Raw genomic sequence first — 24573 nt, 5'->3', positions numbered from 1 at the left:
CACAGAGGGCTGACTGCGTCGGTCATCTCATCTGGCCTGTAATGGCCAAACGCTGTCTTCCCTGATTGATTCTGCTTATTTGATGCGCTTCTCGACGAAAGGTCACAGGCCAGGCACAGATCAGCCGCGACAGCAAGACTTCAATACGCCGAGCTGATACGTGCGCCATTGTCTGCAGGTAACAGTCCGGCTTTTGCATGTAACAGCGCCTTCACACACCATTAACCTGCGCTATGGTTTGTCATGTCGTTATCGATTCTTAAAAGGGCTGCTCGGGCTGTAATCCCTCCTGATGCCCTTCAGAGATATCGCTCCTAATTGAAGTGGGACAAGAATAAAGGGCTTCAGAGAGGCGATTTGTGAGCTCCGTGATTCATGCCGTCTTATTCTGTTTGCATTCGTCGATGAAGCCGCATGCTGTTACTCACACCCAGGCATATTCTGGCATTTTCGCACTGAAAAAGTCGCAGAAGAAAACAAGGACAGTTAGACGGAAAGCCGAGCGGCTGCACCGTCTGCCTCCACAGTCTGGGCCGCCTTTGAGATTCAAAGCCCCCCCCCCCTCATCGCCCGCCTGATATCCCTTAGAGCCCTTTATCCACATTCCCAGACAAGATTGTAGTTAAGCAAAACATTATCACTGCTGATTAAGCGCAGATTGAAATAAAGGGCCAGATTTTCCCCGCAATTTAGATCCATGTCTTGATTTTGCAAGCGTGTTGAACTCTGGATGTGGCGCCTTACTGCGACAGGAATTAACAGTAATCAGTCTAATTAGACACATTAAGATAACAGCGGTTTGGCTTTCTTTACATTCCCCTGAGCTTGACCAGAAAAGTGTATTTTGAGTCACCTCCTGTCAGTGGGGACAGCCAAGGTAATGCAGCGCCTGACGGTTGCACAGCTCCATGGACGTTTGACGTGCAAAAGCTGGTTGGATTTCCATCATTTAGACCGTTTATCCCGTTCTCCTTTTAATCAGTATTGCCCATCCACCACCTTGGGGAATAAACTTTAATTATACCACACAAGATGTATTTACTTAACTTAATTGCCATTTAGTTTGCTTCAATATACATAGTATGTAGAGCGCCGGGTTTAAAAACCTTGTAAAACCGATCTGGAGACTTTTGAAACACACAAAAAAAGAGGTCATTCTCATCAAAGGTACTTATATTAGTTACCTCATCACACTCTGCATGTTAGCAATCACTTATCAGCAATTCTGTTACAAATTTGTTTGTCTTACAACTAAAGATAGCAAATTCATGTTTTTGTGTTACACACCTATTAAGAGTGAGAAACGGTTTACTGCTCCCTGTTGGTGGCTGAAGGACATAGCATAACTATAGGAATGTTATGGTTGAGGAGTAAAATAAATTAAAAAAATAAGAAGACCACACAACCAAAGCAGAATTTTCTGTTTTTGCTCCTGTCAGTAGTTAGTGTTGGCCTGCAGTACAGCTAGCGGCTGCAGGAAGTTGGAAGGGTAGTAATTTATCAAAACTCAATTGAATATCACAAGTTCATTGTTTGCATTTTATGCTCTATTTATTGTTTTTATCACTCAATTATTAATGTGCATCAATCTCCAAAGGTTTGCAAAAGTTTGATTGAATTACAGCAAAAGCCATTATCCACAGACAGATGAAGCACAGCCATGTTGGATGGAGGGCATCTGTAAACATCAATTCTCAAGTCTTTGCCAGATGTTCAAATGAACAGATTTTCTTCCAGGATTACCCAGCATTCAAAGCCAAGCATCTTCCTTTCAGCTCCGACCAGCTTTCCTGTTCCCACTGAAGAAATGAAACCCCCACAGCATGATGCTGCCACTCACACGTTTCTCTGTGTGGAAGGTGTGCTCATGGTAATGCAGTGGTTGCTGTATAGACCAAACTTTTTTGCATGAGGACTAAATGTTAAATCTGTGTTTCTTCTAACTTCTTTCATGTTTGTTGTTCCTCCTGCATAGCTTGAGGTAGACTGCAAAAGTACTTTGTTGTCATGATCCTTGGGTGTTTGGATTCTGTTATTATTGGATCATGTCTTTAGTTATTTGTCCATCAGTGGTTCTCCTATTGATTTAGTTATATTTTGGTTTTGTTGGCTTTTTGCTTCCTTCCTGTCTGCCTTTTTGTTTTTCTCCTTCTTCTTTTGCTCTCTACGTTCATTGATCATATCCGCTCCTAATTACATCTGACTACGTCCCCTGACTTCTCACTCATCTATTCCATGCTGCTCTGGTTCCATCCCAATACCCTTATTGAGTAAGGACTCTTCAGCCAAACCGAAAGTGAGTTAGCGGTCACCATAAGTGCTGTCCGAATAGTGCCGTCAGTAAGGAAGGTGGTGAAAAAAGGAGCATGTATACTTCTCCTCACAGCTAGTTTGGCATAGGAACCTCATGATGTCCTTTACCGGCGCTAAGGAGCTATAATTTCCATTGTGTGACATCACGTGGTGGCTTAGTGATTTAAACAGTATGCTTGTGATCTGACAAGGTTGCAAGTACCTGGTTTGATCCCTGCAGACTGCCACTATGGGTCCCTGAGCAAGACGTGAAGCCCCAGATTGCTCACTGGGTGCTGTTTAAAAAAGCTGCCTACTGCTCCCTAAGGGATGGATTAAATGCAGAACACAAATTTTGCTGGAATGTACGTACAATTGCAATGTCGCATAAAGATTTTTCTTTTCTATACACAGACAGGATCAGACATTGCCTTTAATTTAGGTGAAGCGGGCTGAACACAAAGGTGCACAACATTTTTCAGATTTTTATTTGTAGTAACTTTATGTGCCATTATCAGGTTACTTTACAAGGGTTAATGACGTAACTCATGTAAAATATGAATTGTGGTCGTAAGATAACAAAATTTGAAAATGCATCCTTCACACATACATTGATGGTAAGCAGTTAAAACAAAGGACACTGGCTTTTAATTCCAGTGCGTTATATACCAGAAGTATTTTCAGGGTGTAAAAGTTTTAAATCCAAACGGCTGGCAAAGATCAAATAATTTACATTATAAAACCTTAGAATTAACAGAGGGTGTACTTTACTTTTTATTATGATTATAATTATTATCTCCTTGGACACCCAATTCTGCTCAAACTAACCTCAGGTTCTTCATTTGTGTTTGCCCAGTAAACTAGATTGTGTATCTTGTGAACAGATGCTGCATTGTGCATGTCGAGCCATTAGAGAAAGAAATAACGATAAAAATATACAACCAGTCGCTGTCCATGTGAGAAAGTGATATATTTGATTTATGTCTGCACATCTTGTGCCGTCAATTGGTCACTAATGGACCAATAAACAGGCTGATGGGAAGAGGCAGAAGACAATCAAGCAAATGTCTGTTTCTTTCCCTGCTGTTGACTGTGTTCATGGTTCTCTTCAAATCAGTAGTCCTATTATGGATAATGTGCCTTATAGCTCTTATCGAGATCCCGTGAGCAATGACCCAGCTAATAGTAAATGGGTGTCTTAAGCTGTAGTTAATATCGCCATGTAACATTAGCAGCAACCTTATTAGATAACACTATTAATGCCTGAAGGAGGATGAGAATGGATGGTGGCTGTACCACCACAACCAAAAGTTCACTTGTCTCTCTTATTGATTCAGGGTGGAGGGGGGGAAAAAAATGCGAAAAGGAAAACTACCCACTGTTCAATGAGGTTTGACCACATCGAGGTGTGCCCCTTTTTTGTGTTTGTGTATTGTTGCGGGAGCGTGTGAGTGATGCAGCAAATTGTCCATTTGCAGTATATCCGATGGGCTCAGGGATGTCATTAGTCACAGCGTGCTCGTTTTCATTAAATGGCCCAGTCGCCATGGCAGCCCCACAAAGGCCAGCCCCCTCCCTGCCAGAGCACGGAGAGTGACAGGCCAATTAGAGCGAGGCGCCATGACACGCAGTATGCTGTGATTACAGCTCAGACGGTAGCCGGGCAAGAGGGGGGGCGGGGGGGTGGGGGATACACCAACCAGGGTCCCAACGCGATCCATCTCCAAACAAACACGATGAGCTGTTGCCCCGGAGGTCAGGTCTGCTCCGAGGATGCCATATCTTCATCCCAGCATTACATGTGGCACCTGCCATGGAGAGCAGCTAGCTGCAGCTGCACAAACTACACCACCCAGAGGGCTTTGGGCTCACATCAAACGGCGTCCTGTCCGGCAATGTTCTGGGCTGAAGATCTTCATCACCTCATAGCACACGCATGTACACACATACGTGACACACACACAAACACACACACATCTCCTAATCCTCTACATGTCGGCATGTTTTGTGGACAGTATGTGACAGTTAGGTGTCAGAGACGCAGCGGGGAAGTAAAGCGGCGCTCTAATCTTGGTGATGATGAGAGTATAATGGAAAAAGAAAGCGTGACGCAAAGTATGGCATTGAATCTGTCAGCCTCTCTCAAAAACACATTCAAGATATAACACTCATTATGCCAAACCCAGACAATGAAGACTCGTCACCGTAATGTGAAAAACATGGCTTCTGCTTTTAAACAGAATAGAACTTTCAAAAACTATGTCTACATAATCCACTTTAGTTAGCTCTATGCCGGTTCTGTTGTCATCGAACCGTAGACGGTGAATATTTGCCATCCATTATGGAGTTTTAATGGAGACTTTACGGTAAATGCAAATAATACATTTATTCTAATACTATTCTGTACCATTTATTTCTAGAGCAGGGCAACAGGTAGTGAAGGCACCAGGTAGCAGGGCACAGAAAAAAAAACATATTGATAAAATAGAAATCATATTGATCGATATCGATAATCATCAACTAATTCAAAACATGTATTTTAAGTTCAAACTCAACCCTTTAGTCAACCAACTTTTTACCAAAAGTGCAAGTTTTTTAAAAATAAAAAAAAGAACGCATGCTCTCTGAACTCTCTGAAGGGGGCGGAGTTTGGTTCCGGGGTCTGCGTTGTGATTGGTTGGGAGGATGTAACGACTGTAATATTAACCTATATGGCTAGAATGCAAAAGGAAGGAAAACTGTTATTCTATTGAACTTTTTACTGACCCTTTTTTCTGTCCTCAATATAAATCTATGGATCAATATATATTGTTATTGAATTATCGTCCAGCCCTACCAGGTAGCCCCCAAGGACCATATGTGGTGCCCACAGGCCTGTTCAAAAATTAGTTCAACCCTACATAGAGCTGCATTTACAATGCTTATTTATTCAGTTGCTCTCTCTTTTTAACCAAACTTGTATCTACATAGATTTAAAAATGACAAGAGCATTAAAAACATTTATTTATATATGTATATTATGTAAAGTTAAGGTGACTTTGGACTCTTGTAGTTCAAAGGTCAGGTAGCCCTTCATACGACACAGTACAAATGAAGTAGCTCTCAGTTTTTAAAAAGTTTTGTGATCCCTGTTGTAGAGCTCTTTAAAAACAGATTAAAACTCCATCCATCCATCCATTTTCTGACCTGCTTAATCCCACTCTGGGTTAAAAGCCAAACCACAGTGAGTTTTTAGATGAGGTGCAGTGCTTATACGTCACACAGAGGAATGTGAGATTCCTTATAGCACCTTAGCACCGGCAAGGGACATTGTGCTCCTTATGCTAAAGTAGCAGTGAGGGGAAGCATACAGGCTCTTTTTCCTACCTCCTTCTTTACTGACGGCACTATTCGTACAGTAATCACAGCAAACGCTGATGCGCTTTCACTTGGGCTGAAGAGTCCTTTCCCTTTAGACCCTTTGGGATGCAGCGCTTGTGACTGACTCGGCCGTGGCCGCAGTCGCACACAAGGACTAATCTCTCACTGATCAACCTGGTAAAAATAAATCTGAAATTTCAAAATCATTAGAAATCTGTAAGACCTTCAACTGCACTGCATTTTTTTTAATATGAAGAGTTTAGCTGGCATTGTGACATAATTGCATTTTCTAAAACTGTGGTATTCTTTTTTTTTTAATAAGACAGGATTCAGTGGATCACAAATACAAAGTTTTAAAAAAATATATTCAATGGATTGAGTTATTATAAATCAAATGTTATATTATGTTTGCAGCAACATTGATTGTTGCAAATCTGTCTTAAATAAAAGCAATTTGTTCCTGTTATAACATTACATTTTTAGGATGAATAGAGCCACTCATATTGCCCCATGCATTTTTGCAGTATTCTGGTTCCCATTTCACATTTAAATCCAACTTTATTAAAAAGATGGTTTGTTACTCTGGACCATGTTGACACTGGAAAAGTGTTTAGAAAAACGGGCAGACATTTTTAATTATCACTTGGCAGTCCATTATAAACCAGCTCTCAACCACACATTTCTTCAATCCATCTTTATTGGTTCAACAAACTGGACTCTTAGTCAAATTAAACTCCTCCACAGAAACACAAACACTTGGCAAAGAAAATGCATTCGTCTTGCAAACATAGCTGAATTTGCTCTTCTTCCAATAATAAAAAAAAAAAAGTTTTCATTTCTGATCAAAAGGATCTTGTAACATTTAAACACCCACATGTATCTGCCAGGTCAGGATTGGTTTTCTGCCTCACAAGGTATGCTGGCATATCAGTGTATTTCTAAAGATGTGTTTATGTCTTGGAGCATCTCAGGCATTTCATGCAAAAGGAGAATAGAAAAAGAAGGTTAAGAACACCAGATATTAGGTCTAGAAGTTCATGAAAAGCAAACAGTCAACTGCATATCAAGGTGAAGGCACAAGAAACATATTTCTTTAAATACCTCTTTTAGTAAGAATATTGTGTTGTTCCGCCAAAACTGTTTGAGTGCTAAACTAGCGCTGGAGCTAGAGCTGGTTCTGATTCTACAAAACACATTACAGGAACGTTATTAGTTCTCCACAGCCAGAGAACCAGCTCTACTTCACATCAATATTCAGCACACCCCAAATGTCTTTTCCAGTGAATCCCTGATCCTCTCCCTGTTGTAATCTGGATTTCTGCAGAGATTTGAAATGTAGAGATTCTGTTTAATTGCATAACTCTAATTATTTAGCTCCCTTTTGCTGCCTTTTGATGTATATTTGTACAATGCAAATGTATTAAACACCAACCATTAAGGATTTAAAATCAATATTCAGTGCCTGAGTAGCATTTTTTGATTTGCGACTGAATCCAAAACTGGCCGAAACATTACAAAAAGTAAACTTAGCTGCTACCTTGTCTGTATGGTGTGAGAACCATGCACACATTTATTTCCCAAATCCTGAAGGGAACACAACATAAGTTGGTGAAATTAGAGCTTTGTGATAATTGCTTTTTAGAGTTGGCTATTCATAGTTTGCTCAAGGTAAACAGCGATTTTACATTGAAATACTGACTTTTACTGTGGAACCACTGCCTTCACAAGTAGCCATACCTGCAGCCACCTCTCTGCTTGGGGCAGAGGGTTACTCCAGCTGTCTCCATGGCACAGCAGCCATTTCTGGGTTTGAGGTTCTTCACCAGTGGTTTGGACTACAATAGCAACCCCAGCTAAAAGTGGATTTAGAGGTTCATTCTTCAAGGACAGGATGTTAGGAGGATTGCTCTTAAAGAAAACATCAGATGACAGACACTGAATGCAGGAAAGATGCCATACGTTTTCCCTTCATGAAGAAAATTAATTTGCACCAGGAGCGAAATATTAATATCCTCCAAACTAAGAGTCTAGACTGGTAACTAACAAACTTATTGGGTGCAGCATAACATTACACTAGCTTAATTTGGCAAGTTCAAAGTACTTCTGGCCCATAGTTCATCTTTTTCAATTAATAGAACAAAAATAATTCCTTTCATTTGTTTGTTTTATTTTAAGATCTTCAGCGATAAATTAAGCATGCAATATTCTAAAGAAGTCAGATTTTTATAGAAAAGGGGATCTGTTAATATTTGTATATCAAAAAAAAAACAAAGTGTCAACTGTTCATGCTTTATTAAAAGAAAAGCATGAACTTTCCTAATGTTTTATTTATTGTCTATTTACATCCACTAGACCGGATTAGGGAGTCTTTCTTTCTTAGAAAATCTTGTTTTACTTTGATAACTTTAATGAACGTATCGGCTCAGGTCTGAATGTTTGTGGTCCCACCGTCATTAACTTTACATGAATGTGAATAAGAAATAAAACCCGGCTAATAGACAAAAACTTTGGCCTAAAAAAAAAAAGACAAATGGTGTCCATCTACTTCAAATACCTGTGCCAGAGGGTCAAATTTGCAGCGATTTTTAATTGATGTCGGGGGCCACACAAAATCGTTCCAAGGGTTGCAAATGGCACCAGAGTTGCACTTTTGACACACCACTGTTACACTAAACACACATGGCTAAGCATAAAGTTGCATCCTGAACCTGAATTCAAAAAAATATTTTCCTTTTTATTTATTTTACAGTTTGTGATTAATCTTTATGGGGTTTTTTATGTCAAGTGGTAAGACTTCGGTTAAGCTCTAACCCTCCTTTGTTTAACCTGAGACATTAGTAACACGCTCTCTTATGAACCACAGAGACCAAGTATCCACCAATGGGTGGAAACGTGCACACAGACATTTCTTTCTTCGCTCTGCATTTGACATTAGATCAAACCTCCAACAAATTTGTCTTCGTCAAGGGATTAAAATTAAGGCTTACCAGCTTCCGAACTTAAGCTTCAATAATGTGTAATGAAGTTAACAAAACACCTAAACCAACATGTATTTCTAGGCATGCTTACACGTGTATGCTGAGAACCTAGGAAATTATAGCAGCTGCAGGATATTTTTACAGCAAGAAGAATAGAGGTAAACAGCACTTAAAGCTTTTTTCCTGTGAACTTCATTGGAGAAAAGAGAAAAAAGGAGGAAGAAAGAACATTCTGTAAGGGCAGATCGAGCCATTAGCCTCTCTCACTGTACATATTTTATGTTTCAGACAAAATGGTTCACTGCTTTCTGACAATAAAAACCACGGGTAGAAAAAAAAACCAACATAATTTTCTTCAGGCGGTTCTCTGTGCCATTCATTGCTCGCTATGGCAAAAAGAGCCTCACAATGAGCTGGAAGTTCACATTCTGGCCTCGCATTTTGTATGAATTGCATCTCTAATTGTACGTAAATATGCTGAGATTCTTTCATCTTGCAGAGGCGGTTATGACAGGGAAGAGCAGAGAGGCTGCGACAAACTAATGATTTAATTGTTGACGCAGGGAGAAAACCATTGCAAAGACATCAAGTTATTCATCTTGTTGTCAAATAAAATTACATCCAAACAGAGGTACATCTACAACTGAAGGAAAAAAATTGGCGTTTCTCTTTGAAACTAGCTTCTTGTGAGACAAGCGCATACCACGTGAATATATGTCAATACATATGTATATACATATATGCATATCACAGTGAATGTACATATGACATCATCTGCCTACTTCGATTTCGCCTGTATTTTTATTCTTATCCATTTGTTTTTTTTTTAATTATTCTCATTTTCTTTTTGATCCACTGTATATATGAAGATACACTGTGTATAACTGATGCGCCTTTTCCTACTTTTGGCACCTTCTTCTGACTATTGAGCCGATGTGACAAGTAAGTTTCTCCAATGTGAGATCAATAAAGCCTATCTTATTTTCTCTAGGCGTACAGTATCTGCACAAAAGGACATCAATGTAAAATGTAATTATTTTAGCAATGAATCTGTTTAAAAAGAATTACAGCAGCCAAACATATGTAGACCCTTAAACTTTACATCCTTTTGTGAAAATTGAACACCTCCGAGAAGTCTTTCAACACACATGGAAATTGATCTGTAAGAGCCACAAGAACCTCACATGCTTATGGATAATGCACACACGCTACATGATTAGTTGCATCGTTCTACCCCCTTCAGCCTGCGGGGCGGGCCAGTACAAAGATCTGTTAGTGTGGAGGTCGGAGTCTGCAAGTGTGTGAGAGGAACCGGCCCAACCCGACCTCAGTCACACTCAGTTTGCCAAAGTTGAACCTAGATTTTTGCACTTTTACAAATTCCATCCAGATTACATTCTCTACACTTCTGAAAGCCTTCCTCTGATGGGTTTCTTGAAATAATATTGTGTAATGCTCTGGAAACAAGAACCTGATAATTCAGCTGGAAACGGTGAGCAGGAAATAGGCTGAGATGATGGCCAGCAGTGGGAGGGAGGGAGGGAGGGAGGGGGCAGTCCGAATGGGCTGGAGGTAGAAAACATTTCTGTGAGAAGAGCAAGGATCACACACAAGAAGGCTGGCAGACAGCTCCAAAGGACTGGACTGAGTGTGTGGTTGAAAAACAATCCTGGTAATGTCCAAGTGAGGGCAAGGTGAGGCAGGAAAATCCAAAACAAGAAGACAGAGTCATACACGGGCAATGCAGACAAGAACGCTGGCCGTCAACCCACTCTAAGCCTGTAGACAATCTGCCAGCTAACAGCTGAGAGATGCAGGTTAAAGGTATACTATGCAACCAGCGTTGATTTTCCAGCGAGGCTCCCCCCAGAGGGTGAAAGTAAAAGTGCACTGTCATAAAGATGCTCAGCTGTTCTGGTTCGTCCGTCAAGCCAGGAGCGGTTGTTTTGAGCTTAGCAGACAGGCGAACACAACGAATACAAAAGTCTAAAAAACGGCAGTACAAACAACGACTAACACAGTGAAAGTATGAACATGCACACAGAGAGAGAGAAACCATTCCAATGCAGTGTTTCCCCTAGGAATTTGGAACGACCGGCGGAGCGGAGCGGGGGAGACAAACTTTGCGCCGCTGACCGGCTGAGCGGAGCAGGGGGGAGACAAAGCTTGCGCCGCTGAGCGGAGCGGGGGGGGGGGGGGGGGGGGGGACATACTTTGCGGCGATGAGCGGCTGAGCGGAGCGGGGGGGGGGACACAAGCTTTGCGAGCATATCGAGTTAGTTTTATTTTTTTATTATTATTTTCTTGAAATGTCGGCGAGGCGGTAGCGTGAGGGAAACCCTACAATGTTACTTACAATCGCATCAGCAGAAACGCGAGGTCCGCGTCAGCCTTGCAGCCTTCTTTTTCTTTTAGCTCTCGCCATTCAGAAAAAGCTTGCCCGATGTTCACCCGTGTACGACTCCTCTCTCTGTCCAGAGCCCTTTTCCTCTTTCTTGCCTGCTCCGACATGGGCTTTCGCTGTTTTCTCGCTGGTTCCGCCATAATAACTGCACAAATATCGCCACTGCGCTACCAACGAGCACGCCTTTCACTGGGGGCGTGTAGCAAGACCGACTCTCGCGATGCACACGAGACTTCTGAGCCTGTGATTGCGAGCCGAGTGCTCCTGCAATTGCAAGTACGGTATTTCCCCCACAGACCACCAGGGCGGCCGAGAAAACCTTAGTTCAACCTGAAATGACTCATTTAATCATCCAAAACGGTATGGAACACATTAATTAACTGAAAAATGTTGCATAGTATGCCTTTAAAGGCAGAGTAACAGGTGAAACAATGCAGGTAATTAAGGTCAGCACAGCTGAAGTTGCTCCACTAATTAACAGAGTGGAGCGGAACAGAGAATGGAAAACAGCCTGCTCAAAAAAAACAGAAGAAAGGCAGGAAGCATGACAATATCCTACACATGGGATTGTTTTCAGAAACATTTTTATCCACACAAGCACGCAAAATAAGCCAATGAGCGTTGTTTTAAACATGCCAAAGGCATAGAGGGGAGCGTACCACAAAGCCTAAAACCTGCCAGCCAGTCACAATCCTTTTGAAACAGCATTGAAACTGCTGACGTCCAAATGCTGTTTTCCTTCGCACCTCAACGTACTAGAGCAGCTGGGTTTATATAAACAACCAAGCAAAAGGCGTCTGAACCAGCGGTAATGTTTATAACGTTCCATGTGTGCTTTTATTTTGAAGTCTCAACACCGAGGTGAAGACAGGAAAGGCTGTACAACGCCTTGGTAACGTCAGTTGGAAATAAACGATTGGAGATGGTGTTGATTTCGTAGCAGTGAATTTGTCCAGGTTAACGTTGATAGTCAATCACAAAACCAATGAAAAACTTCTGCAACCTGACAGCGTTCATTTTTCCTAAACTGCAAGGCCAAGTCTATAAAAATGGTCGCACGTGACGTCAGCACCGCTTTATTTGTCGCAGACTGTGATGCACCAGACTCTAGAACTCTGTTTTGTTATGTACACACGCAGAGTTATTGAAATCTCCACTTTGGCATCAGAATTCACCATTGTTGTTGCTGTGAGATGGAGATTTTGCTGTGGATATGAGACCAAAACGCTTAAAAATGTGTTCGCTTTCCCAGATATCCGACTATGTGTCGACTAGGCCTCAGTCTTTTAGTCATGAAACAAAAATCTGCTGAAAACAATCTGCTAATGTGAACTCCAAGTCTTTATTTAAATCTGTGAACATTGTCCACACTTTTCACAGAGAAAATTAACTCATGGTGTGCTGGGACACTTCTTTGACCATGACTTTCACATTTAATTATTTCTTAATTATGTTTTACTCTCAGTGGCGGAGCTCAAGGTTGTTTTCTAAGGGCGGGCAGACTCAGACCATTTCTGACTGAGGGATGGTTGAAAACCGTTTTCTTGGCTTTTAGGTTTCTTTTTGTAGATGGATCGGTGGTTCTTTGTGTCTCATTACATTTTCAACTTGCAGAGACACTAACTTTGCCTTCTCCCCCATAATTGATGACAAAAAGACAAAAAAACTGGAGAATGAATGTTGTGTTTTTCATCTGTCATGTTAGTACATCCCTTAAAGTGGATACTTAACCATTGTGTTTTTCATAGTCAGTTTATGGATAATATACTAACAAGAAAAATGTCAAATAGAAAGAAAAACTGCTTTCAGAACCAGCTTTGGTATGCTTATGTCATTTATATTGTGGAAGAGAAGTCTAATGTCAATGTCTGAGTGACAAAAGCTGCACAACATGTCTGTGACAGCTGAGTGATTAACATGAGGATCCTACCTTGATATTCACTTTGCAGAGTAGATTCTTGGGGATCTTGTTCTTCTCTGTTGTCTGATTCTGCATCTGCCCATCCTGAACGCCTTCCCACTTATCACTGCTGGACCCACTGCTAATGAAGTAATGTAATATTTCTCTTCATTTTACCTCACTAGGGAAAACACAATTTAAAATTATAAGCAGGTATTTCTGGGACATTCCCTCATCGTCTACTTCATCATTTTTAGCTGCCAACCTCAGTGCGGACACAGGCAAATAAATCCCAGAACCTTGATGCATTTACTGATGAAGATTTGTCATGGTTCCTTTTCACTTTTTCTCCAAACCATATTCACATTTTGAGAGAGAGAGGACAGAATATAAAATATAACAACTAGAAACTTAGGAAACGGGAAGTGAGGCAACACTTCCTCCTGAAACACAGGTAATTAAGGTAAGTTCACCAAAATAAAATGCACAAGTTAAATGATCAAACAAGAAATACAATCTTGGAATGGTGAATTTGATTTAAACCAAGATGTTATAGTAAATAATCTGGAAAAAATGCAAAACATAAACAAACCTGGGATAGTATATATTTTCTGACTACAGAATACATGATATGGCTAAATCAAGCAAAAAAGAATCCATCCATCCATCCATTTTCCAAACCGCTTTATCCCTCATGGGGTCGCGGGGGTTGCTGGTGCCTATATCCAGCATTGCAAAAAAGAATGTTACCTGAAAATATATAAACTGAGGCAAATGGTGGTTTCACCCACTTTGTGAAAAGGGAAAACTTCTAACAATAAAACTATATAATTTGGTCCTCTTGTAAACAGAAACAAACTGTTTCTGTTTACATCTTTGAAGGAAAAAAAAATCAAATTAAAGAAATAATATTTGAACACAAAAAGGAGGCCACCAGGTCTCCTGCACCTATTTAGGTTAGCTCAGAGACTATAATGAGCTAACAAACACACTCCTGAACACCTGGCTCACTCTAGTGAACATTGCCTTATTTTTCAGCAAACCAGCCATTTTTATTTTCTATCTTAAAATCAGATAGAAACTTTTAAAACATAGTGAATAAACATCTCTCCCCTTTTAACTTACCTCAGAGTCTGACCTCTTCTGCAGTTAGCAGAACCAGAACTACTTCCTCCATGGTTGTAAGTGGTTCACATTCAATTTGAGACTTTTAGTGCTGCCACCATCTGTTTGGGAGGGGAACTGTTTGTTCTGGATGCGCTCTCTGCTGATGTTACATTGTTTACATGTTACCATGTAAACAACAATTCACTTTGCGGGCTGTGGAGGCCAATGATTGGCTTATGGTGGCAATGGCCACCCTGTCTACACCCCTGTATAAGGTCTATATATTTAATTCATGGATATAAATGTATTTATTTCCCAAGTTTCTATAGTGCCAAAAAAATGTAATACATTTTTTAGATGATTGTGGTCTTTGGGCCTTAGAAACATTTTTAAATAAACGGAATAAACTAATAATTTTAAACTTTTGCCATAAAGCTTTTAGTCTTTTATAGGTTATATATATATATATATATATATATATATATATATATATATATATATATATATATTAAAATGAATCTGTTAAAACTAGTTGTTTGCAGACTGTAACATTCCACATAATTCCTGTTAGATGAAGGTCTGAAAGGAAAACTCACATCTACAGTGTCTATGATGACCCTCCAGTAATTTACTTTCTATTTTCTTTTACCTCTTTTGTTCTCGCTCTGCTAAAGGACTGAAAATGAAGATGACAGGACAGAGTGAGTGAGGAGAGAAGAAGCTCTAATTGGCGTGGCGTGAGAGACAGAAAGCAGAAAAGTAAAACTATCAGAACCCCAAAGTGAGTTGCAAAAAAAAAAAAAAAAAAAAAAAAAGATAGATGTTTGAGTGCCAATAGAGGGGATCGAGTTATTCTGGAGTTTTGAAAATAAAAAGCAAAAGTATGAAAGGGGAGATTGACAGAGACAACGAGGGAGAGGACACCATCTGAAGGGTTAAGGGCGACGCTGGAGTCTATGTGACGGTACCAAAGCCACATGAGCAGCAGAGAAAAGCTGTTAACGGGAGCTCACCGTGCCTTAATCGATTGTGAACAGTGCTGCGGAGCACAGCCAATCCCGAGAGCTCCTGGAGACTTCTCTGGGTTAGAGCACTTACACGCTGTCTGCGGCCCGATCAGGGAGACGTCGCGGGGAAAGCAGAGTGAAAAAGAAAGAAAGAGGGAAAAAAAAACAACAAAGAAATAAGGAGGGCGGTAGTGAAGGAAAGGGAACAAGGAGGCTTTAAGGTTTTGGTTTTTCATCTCCATGACCTTGAAAGCCTTTCTAAGCAAATGTATTTGTTAGATTAAGCATTTCTAACGTGTCTCCTCTCGTGCTCCATTTATGTCTTTCTTTATTATCATTTTTCTGTTCCAGCTTAAGATCATTAGGACCTGCTTCTATGTGACAACGTGCAGCTGCAGCACACAAGGGTGTATGGTGCCTAAAGCAGAATTTGACTTTTCCAGTTAAAAACATCCCAACTACTTACAGCATTGCCATATGGGTTTGGTAGAACCTGCGAGAAGGGGGCAGGTTTAATTGGCCAAGCTAGAAAACAGTCAGAGATAACTGGTTAATATTTCCTAAGATTTATTTGAGAACAAACTGAGCTCAAACACAAAGAATAGAAAATCCCCTTTCATCAGATTGTAACTATTCTAACACATCAATCAAAGAAGGTTATTTTTTTGTACTTTTACCAAATAAACTTGACATTTCTATTGAATCTTAAATTTGAAATCTTAAAACTTCTTTAAATCAAAACAAATCAAATATTCTCATTCTAAAAAAACAAAAAAACAAAACAAATGTAAAACTTTAGATCTTTGGTCTATGTTAAAATTCAAACATTTATGAGAGGCCCCTGATGGACTCAAACAGGGGCTGAGTTCGCTTATGCTTTGGGCCGGCTCTGTTGCCGCACACAATGCCTGCTAGATGCCTGGGAGTAATAATCATGCCTGTGACTACTGAAAGTAAAGTAAAGTATATGGTCAATCATTATTAATTCATAACCGAAAAAGGGGAAGCAATTATACTTGACAAAGGGGTAAGTTGTTTTTTCTCTTATCCTTTAAAATATGAAATCAGCATTTGAGAACAGCCTTTAGTATTTGGTGAGGTTTATGCTGTTTTATTGATGATCTGAAGCATTTATGTGAAGCAAAAAAATCAAAAATCATAAAAACATCTGTGAGGGGCAACGCTTCTGTCAATTGCAAAATAAAGGTTGTGGTTTTACAACGATTAAAAAGTTCTTCTTGTCATCATCCCTTATGGTAGAAATCAACTGTGCTAGGAATTATTATTTTGTGAACTTCTAAAGATCGTTTGCTCTACATTTGAAATGAATGTCTTACGCAGACCTTATTCTTTTCTTGATGTCAGCAGCAGCAGAATAAGGATTGATTGGACTTTTGCTGCTGCACCTGGCGTGGAGCCCCCCCCCCCCCCCCCCCCTGGGTCACAGAGATGTTGATTGCCTTGACCAGGGTTATAGTGGCGCTGCTCCCACTGTTTCTTTATGTGATCCTGCATTTTTGTCGTTTTTTTAATCTTTGGATTGTTATTAGATTTAGCCCTTTTCTTCTGCCTGCCTCTTTTGTTCTTCCTGATGGATATCTTTTGAGGTATGTCCATATTTTAGTTTACAAGAAAGATACAAAGAGTTTTGACCTCCTATGCAAGGCTTCTGTTGTCCTGAATAATTATGCTGATTAAATAATCAAAGTTTGAAATACCGCCGAGCTTCACCTACAGTCATCTCACAAGAATCCCAAAGTATATTGGGATGATTCCCCCCCCCCCCCCCCCCCCCTTTTTATATCCAATCATTTTAATAACATTATAAATCCCACTTTTCCTTTGAGGTGAATTATATTCTCTTTGTTCTCTGTACAAAGCAGAGCAGCTGTATCTGATTGGCATGATAGTGTGAAGAAGATTATAATGGGACTAAAGTAAGATTCTTGGCTAAAAGAATTCAGGTCAGGTAAGAAAGACATCCCAGATATTTTCACATTGATCTCTGATAGTGGGTTTCAGTGGTTAGCCTTGTCTCCTAAGAGCTGGAAGGTGGCCTGTTATAATCCAGGCCCACATCTTTCTGTGTCGAGGTGCCTTGCTCTCCCTTTCCAAGGATTTCTTCCAGGTACTCTGTGTTCCCGTCTTGTTAAAAAAAAAACAAAAAAAAAGACATGCATGCTGGGTGCTTTGGCGACTTTGTCTCATGCGTCTGTGTGAGGAAATGGCAGCACTTCGCAATGGACCCCCAGCTCGCCTCCATGAACAGCACTGTGCAGGCACAGTGAGTGGATGGACGGATTTTACAAGTTTCATCTCAAAGAAGGAGCTTCTTGTTTTGTGTTTCTGTTTCTTATAGATTTCTACAAACTTACAGAAGATGCACCATGGATTTCAAATAAATGATAATCAGTTTTCATATAAACACATTTCTAGGGTTGCCACGGAAAGCAGAGGCAATCGCCTTTACAGCAGCAGCCCTGATTAAATCTGATTCAAAACATTTTAGCGTTACTACTGTTATCTGTAGACGGATCAGCATTCTCTATTTTTTTTAACAACTTGTACAACAGAGACTGCAAGGCATCCTGGTTGTCAGCACTGTTGCCTTGCTGCAGAAAAGTCCTGGGTTTGAGGTTTGGAAGGAGGAAACCTTTGCTCTCCAAAACCATGAAAGCCAGTTTAGTCTAGAACTGTATTATTTGGACTCCAGAACAGAGGAAGTGCAGGAGCTTATTGAGATCAGTCTCCTGAAATGGTTTTCCAACCATCTTGAAGGAGTTCCCAGCGGTAGTAATGAAAATAAAGACAAACCACTGAATTGAGATGGTGAGTCCAAACTTTTTACTGGTAGTGTATGAAGTATCTGTGGGTAACACACAGGTTTTCACACCATGTCCTACGTATTTTGGTTTTTTTTTTCACATGATTGTATGACACCTTTTGAAAGGCTCTGCACCTTGATTAACAGTATAAAATACAAAATGTTAGCAAGAAAAAGCAGAAAAAGTTTGAGGCTTTTTTTTTAAATAACATCTACAGCAGTAACAAATGCTAAACCCTATCAATCAATGTTTGTGATTCCAACGACTCACCACAGGGCTGGGCCGACGGCGTGCGTCTGACTGAGACGCTTTTATACCTGAATGTGGGACTGTGGGATGAAAAATGGGACTGTGGGATGAAAAATTGGACTGTGGGATGAAAAATGGGACAGGGAAATTGAACTGCAAAAGCCACTGTTCAACCCTAGGAGGACAGCACTAAGATAGTTTTAAGATAAAAATTGCATAGCCTAACAAGTTCACATCAAAACATAAGAAATCGCACAGTACCATTAAAGTATCCCAGTTTATACAGTTTATCTGCAAAACAAGTTGTTTTGTGGTGAGTTACACTTTAACCAATAATTTCGAAAATGTAAAAATCAAACCTTCACCAGCCACAGTAAATAAGAAAGTGCAGCCTGTTCCAGTAATGTTTGGATTTTGATTTGTGATGCAATACAAGATAGGCTGCATCTGATTTATTAAACAAGCATAAAACCAAAATTCAAGAACGTTGAGGGAAAACACTAAGTGCTCCCCAAAAACCATAGAATATAACATGGGTGAACTTTTTTTTCTGCTGTGACTGTGTGTGTTTAAACATTCACCATATTTGAGCATAAAAGGCTCCTTTCGTTTGTTTACCAGCTCTGTACTTTCTCACACTAAACATGAGGTTTTAAACACAAAACCTCTGTTGCTATTCTGAGATGAGAAATCCCATTATTCTTGCTTGACTGGTTTCACCTGTCAGTGAATAATTTCCTCGTAATCATCGGCAGGAAACGGGAGATGGCTGCCAGATTGAAACATCAGCCCCTGTGTTGATAACATGAAAGAACATACAAGGAGGCCTTCCCCGCAAATCAGAGCAGGAGGAATGGAACATTCTCCGCCACATTCATCTGAGCTTGTTTGATTTTAATTTGGAGTCGTGGCTGTTGCGCTGTACGAGCCCGAGTCTACATAAACCTGTTAGTTAGTTAGTCAAGTGAATCTATGGCTACACCTACACAGGAAATGTGCTGCCAGCTCATTTTGGCAGCGGAGGTCTTTGGGTTTGCTTATTTGTTTTCCCAAGTTGGGCCTATTTTCCATCTTAAGCATCAACCTTGACTCAAATCTCCTCTCCTTTTGAAATCTTTTCTTCATCAAGGCGAAATGACGCCGTTTCCTTGTGTCGCTCTGCCTAACAGCGACAGTTCAGACACTCGGTTTTTTTGCTTCGCGCCGCCCTGCCGTGGCGGTGATTTGGCAAAGTGGCAAGAACTCTAAAGAGTCGCAGGCTAATGCAAACAGCTTTTTTTATTTTTTTTTTAAGAGCAAACAGAGTGCTGGTCAAGGTCAGGCAGTCAACGGCCAGAGCTGCCCCTTTAAATGTCAGTTGTCTAGGAAACAGGTGCAGAAATGGAGTATTTGGATGGTGGCTGAGCAGCCGTTTAGCAACGCCCCGGAACAACAGCGCACCGAGCCAATGTCACCCTGTGGAGCCACTCAGCTCTACGCAAAGCCGCCGTGCAAGCAAACCGGGACCTGGAAGACCTTTAAAAACACAGAGAAGTCACCTGATGGCATAATCCATATTTGAAGTAAGATTCATTAAAAAAAAAAAAAAAAAAACAGATGCACACATCTTAAATCATGCAGAGACAGTTTTAAATAGAACTAACTGGCTGCAACAGGTTTAGATCAGTTTTTTTTTTCATGTCTCTATATAAATAATTTATTAGTACCGTCATCACCTACAATCCACCTATAAGAGTTTGATCTTATTGCCAAAGGTGAAGTGCAGCATTTATGGCGTTAAAGAAGAACTTCACATCGGGGGCCCTCGTCCTGAAAAACCTGCAGAAAACCGGCTCCACGGAGCAGAGTTTCTCACAGCTTCTTGCTTTAGAAACTCTATTCACTACTGCCCCCTGCTGTGACCACAAAGGCCAATCTGGGCATTAATGGATCACAAATGACGAACACTTTGACCTGAAATGATGGATATTATTCTTTTCTTCAAAAATTTACCGTCTACTGCAAGACTTTTGGGAGCCAAACTTTAGAGAAACGGGAACAAATTGAGCAGCTTTTTCACCAGCGGCAGAAATGTGAGACAGCAAAGGAAGTCTATTCAAAGATGGCAAATAGGGAAAAAGCTTGTTTTCTCTGAATGTACTGTATTATGAAGCACCACGTCAAATACTTATTTTGCTTTTAAAGAGGCAACCTCCAAAAATGCTAATAACCAAAAGTCTGTAAAAATAAAAAGCACAAAGAGCTTCACTTCATGAAAGTCAAATAGGTTTTCAGGGTATGGCTTTCATCTATTGTTTGATTTCTAGAGAGAAATATCTGGATTGTGAACAATCAGTTCTGACTTTTCGTTTTCAAAAGCTGCAAGTAGGACATTTTTATTTCTATAATAAATCATTTTCATACAAATACTGTGAAACAAATGTAGAAGAGTTTTACTGCTGGGTTAGAGGGGATAATACCTGTTTGTAACCGGTTCCCTGGCTATCTTAATCTATTTTCTAGGTGTTTTTTTTTTTTCTGTTACATTTATTTGCTAAATTCAATCCAAATCAAATACTTTATCCCTACTTTTTCATGGCTGGATTGTTATAACAGCCTGATTCTTGCTATGTTGCAGTAAATACACAGATTTTATCCTCTATAGTGTCACCAAAAAGTTGAATGAAATGATAAAATCCTCATTTGCTCTGTTATATTCCAATAGTAAAATATTTTCAGGAAAATTGGTGGTTTATTGTCTGCAATTTGAAATTTTCTAAACACAGACATAAGAATTACTTGTTATCATGGCTGTTTATTTGCATTTGGAGGGGGAGAGGGAGGGAGCAGAGGATGTATTTCCCATACTTTCCACATTAACACCATGATCAGCCTTACTAATTGTATGTTCAATAATAATTACAAAGGGGGAAAAAAGCTCTTCTATCTGTTAAACTAGACATATCTGAATACAGGTGACATTTAACTTTTGAAACTAATGTTGACTCAAACAGTTTGTAATTTCTACCATTGCAACATGATTCTACCATTTAATCAACATGATTAAAGTAAATCTAAGCCTACTGCATGAGAACGATGGGACATTTTGCTACTTACATTTTTTTAATGTCACTAGCCTGGACCTAAATTCATCTCGCCACAGTAAACAGGGAGGATGATCATGACAGTCTCTGCTCTGCTCCACTTGGTTAATTAGAGTAAGCAGATACACCTGCTGCTATCATTTTACCTCCACCTGTTACCACCTTACCTTTAGGTCTCTGCCAGATTGTGCAGCGTTAGTGTGCATCCCTGGTTCTGATCAGTTTTCCTCATCTTGGATTCCCTGGTTGCCTTGCTGGATCTGCCTTCTGGACTTTGTACTGTTTCTTTTTTGTTTTTTTTACCATAAGTCCTGCCCAGCCATTTTTGGCCCGTCAGCCTTTTTTTCTGTCTGTTGTGTGCATGGCCCTGTCCCGGCTATCAGTTCTCTGCCTCCAGTCTATTCTGCCGTCACCCCCTCTGTGAGCAGCCTGCTCCACTCTGGATATTTTCCTGCCTGCGCCGGGTTTTGAGTAACTGTTTCATTTTTATTTATTTTAAATAAACCTATAAAGCCCAACACCGTGTCTGGTTAGAGCATTGGGTTCTCCGTCGTCTTTGTATTAGCTTAAAAACATGCCTCAGCAACACTCATTTTAAAACTGCCAGATATGTGACAATTCGTAGCCCTGGGGATTTTATTCATATTAGAATATACCCTATTAAATTTGTGAAATTCAAGGTTGTGTGTTTCTAAATGTTCTGTGTGATCGTCACAAAGTGATATACTGGTACCATTTTTACTGTAGTAACTAATACAGCACTTTGGACTTAGCACTGCATTTTAAACAGATTTGTTTATTAAATAACCATCTGCACGCAACACATTTTTATTGTTCATTAAACATTTATTATTTCGATAATTGGCATGCAGCCTTTTGTTCCCTACAGAGCTGCTCCTCATTGAGGAGCGTGGTGGTTGCCTTTGAGCCGAAAATAGTTGCTACTATTTTACCTAAATAATCCTACGGAAATGCTTTTGTGTTAATTTTGTAAAAAAAAAAAAAAAAAAAAAAAAAGTTGCTGGTTAAGATGTGCTTACTCATCTGTCTTTTCTGTGTCCCCCTCCAGGGTATTTGGACAAATGCTTCCCCTGGGGTCCACACACCATTTAAAGGTTCCTGTGGAGGCCGTGAGATAAGGAGGGAGTGTGGGGGATTTGTATTGTTTTCATGATGCTGCCGTGTAACATTAAAATATACAACATTAGAGTGTTAACAGTAAATGGCAACATTAATATATTTGTATTTATCAAGGTGTTTGTTCTTGTATATAGAGGGCTGAGGGGATTTGGTGGAATCCCCTTTGAGTAAATAATGGTTTAGTCCTTAAACAGCTGAGACTATTTAACGCTGCCATTTGCCATTAGCAGAGAGATTTTTGCTGCTGCTGGAAGGCTTGACATGCCATTAATTGTCCATCAAGTTGTGCCAAATGTGGACAAATAAACACCTGCCATCGTTCCCAGCCTCAGCCTTCATCTCCACTGTAAATCTAACCACAAAAGGCTGCCTTGTTACAGTAAGATTATTCATTTATTTAATTTTTTATACCTGTTCTCCAGGGTGCCAATTAGTTTAGAGGGTGTTGTAAAATAAGTGATGGAGAGTGATTTCATACGTTCGATACAGAGGAAACTTAGTGATCTTCATGCAAAGAACCACGTCCCTGCAGCTGTCTTTTTTTATTTATTTTTATTTAACATCCTTTGTGCATTGTAGATCTCCATTTGTCTATCCAGGTTGACATCAAGGGCATCCTCTGATCTCTGTGGCTTAAGCAAGTATCTGGCATTGTCAGTTTCATAACTCACGAGCTGCGGTGACAGATATACATGTCAGCACTTCTGCAAACAGATCTGCATTTATTTACCGCTGCTACATCTGTCTTTTCTCCCTGCAGCCTCTCTTACAGTCTTCCATCGTAGCATTTAAGCAGGGGGGGAGAAAAAAGGAGCAGTTGAAACATGTCAAACAGTTTTTTGTTTTTTTGTTTTTTTATTAGGTTCCTCTCTGTGTCATGTTTCTTCGCATCATGTGTCAGCTCCTCTCGGAGACAGGGTGACCCAGCTCCTCGTCTCCACCCTCAGCTGATTAATTAGGGCCAGGGAGACATGGATCCGGAGAGACAGATCAGATCCTTGAAACTCTGCGGCACGTCTTTGTGCTGGTGTTGCTGAACTGCGGAGGCAAGATAGCCGGTGGGCACGACTTGGATGGGGGGACCTTTCAAATCCAATTGTGTCGCGTTGGTCCCCATCCCGGCTCGGCCGTGCTATCAGAGCAGATAACGTGCTCCACTAAAGGTTACGACTCACCATGACATTTCTCTTGAGACCAAGAAAAACCCCGATTGCTGAGGACCAATCTCGAATTCGTGTAAGTGCGTTATTTGTCTGTGCTCTTACCCGCTTGTGCAGCTGCATGGATGGGCCTCGTTTTCTTTTGTTTATAATAAAAGTTAATGGAATAAGGAGGCACAGTTGGTAAATAAAAAACAAGAAGAACAGACCATTTGTTTCAGGTTGTAAGAGGGGCCACGACTACTGCGAAATTACCCCAAATATTCAAAGTTTAGACAGTAGATTGGAACCCGGAGGCAGCAAACAACTCTTCTTGCCGCTTTTTAATGGGCACCTTAATCTAATATCAATAAAACGTCCATCTGTGTTTCAAACGTAGTTCTTTGTGTCTGAGACCAATTTGCATAAAGGTCCTGATTCTGAAATGAGAGAATCTGGAAAGAATAGTACCTTGAAGGACACATAAAGACAAAGTCACAAAGTCAGCCTTCTACCGCCTGAAGAACATTTCCAGGATTAAAGGACCGATGTCCAAACGAGATCTAGAGAAACTCATCCATGCATTTATCTTAAGTCGCATTGATTACTGCAACATTTTCTTCACAGGTCTGCCCAAAAAAAATCAATCAGACAACTGCAGCTGATCCAGAACGCTGCTGCTCGCGTTCTCAGTAAAACCAGGAAGATGGAGCACATCACCCCAGTTCTGATGTCCTCACACTGGCTCCCTGTAGCTCAGCGACTTTAAAATGCTTCTGTTAGTTTATAAATCACCGAACGGCTTAGCACCAAAATACATTAAAGACCTGTTGTTGCTATATCAACCCTCCAGACCACGCTGATCTTCTGGTTCTGGTCTACTCCGCATACCCAGAACCAAACATGGAGAATTCAGCTTCTATGCTCCACAAATCTGGAACAAACTTCCAGAAAACTGCAAATCAGACAAAAAACTGAGATCTTTTAAAATGAGACTGAAAACCCACATGTTTAGAGTTGCTTTCAGCCCATAATAAACCGGAACATTGACCAATTTATGTGATGTCTGTTTCCACTTGATACAATTTG

General features: G+C 40.3%; 1 long non-coding RNA gene across 1 annotated transcript in view; it reads right to left on the bottom strand.

The window, feature by feature from the left end:
• LOC118567280 overlaps positions 1-14108 on the bottom strand; it is a 30425-nt gene extending 16317 nt beyond the window's left edge. The window contains exons 1-2 of the long non-coding RNA XR_004933561.1: positions 14060-14108; positions 12965-13115 (exon numbers count right to left, since the gene is read on the bottom strand). This is a non-coding gene — a long non-coding RNA (uncharacterized LOC118567280). The remainder of the gene's footprint in view (positions 1-12964; positions 13116-14059) is intronic.
• Between the last annotated feature and the right edge of the window lie 10465 nt (positions 14109-24573).

This window comes from Fundulus heteroclitus, chromosome 20 (assembly GCF_011125445.2).
Source record: "Fundulus heteroclitus isolate FHET01 chromosome 20, MU-UCD_Fhet_4.1, whole genome shotgun sequence".
NCBI lineage: Eukaryota > Metazoa > Chordata > Actinopteri > Cyprinodontiformes > Fundulidae > Fundulus > Fundulus heteroclitus.
This window is presented reverse-complemented; position numbering and strand designations above follow the sequence as displayed.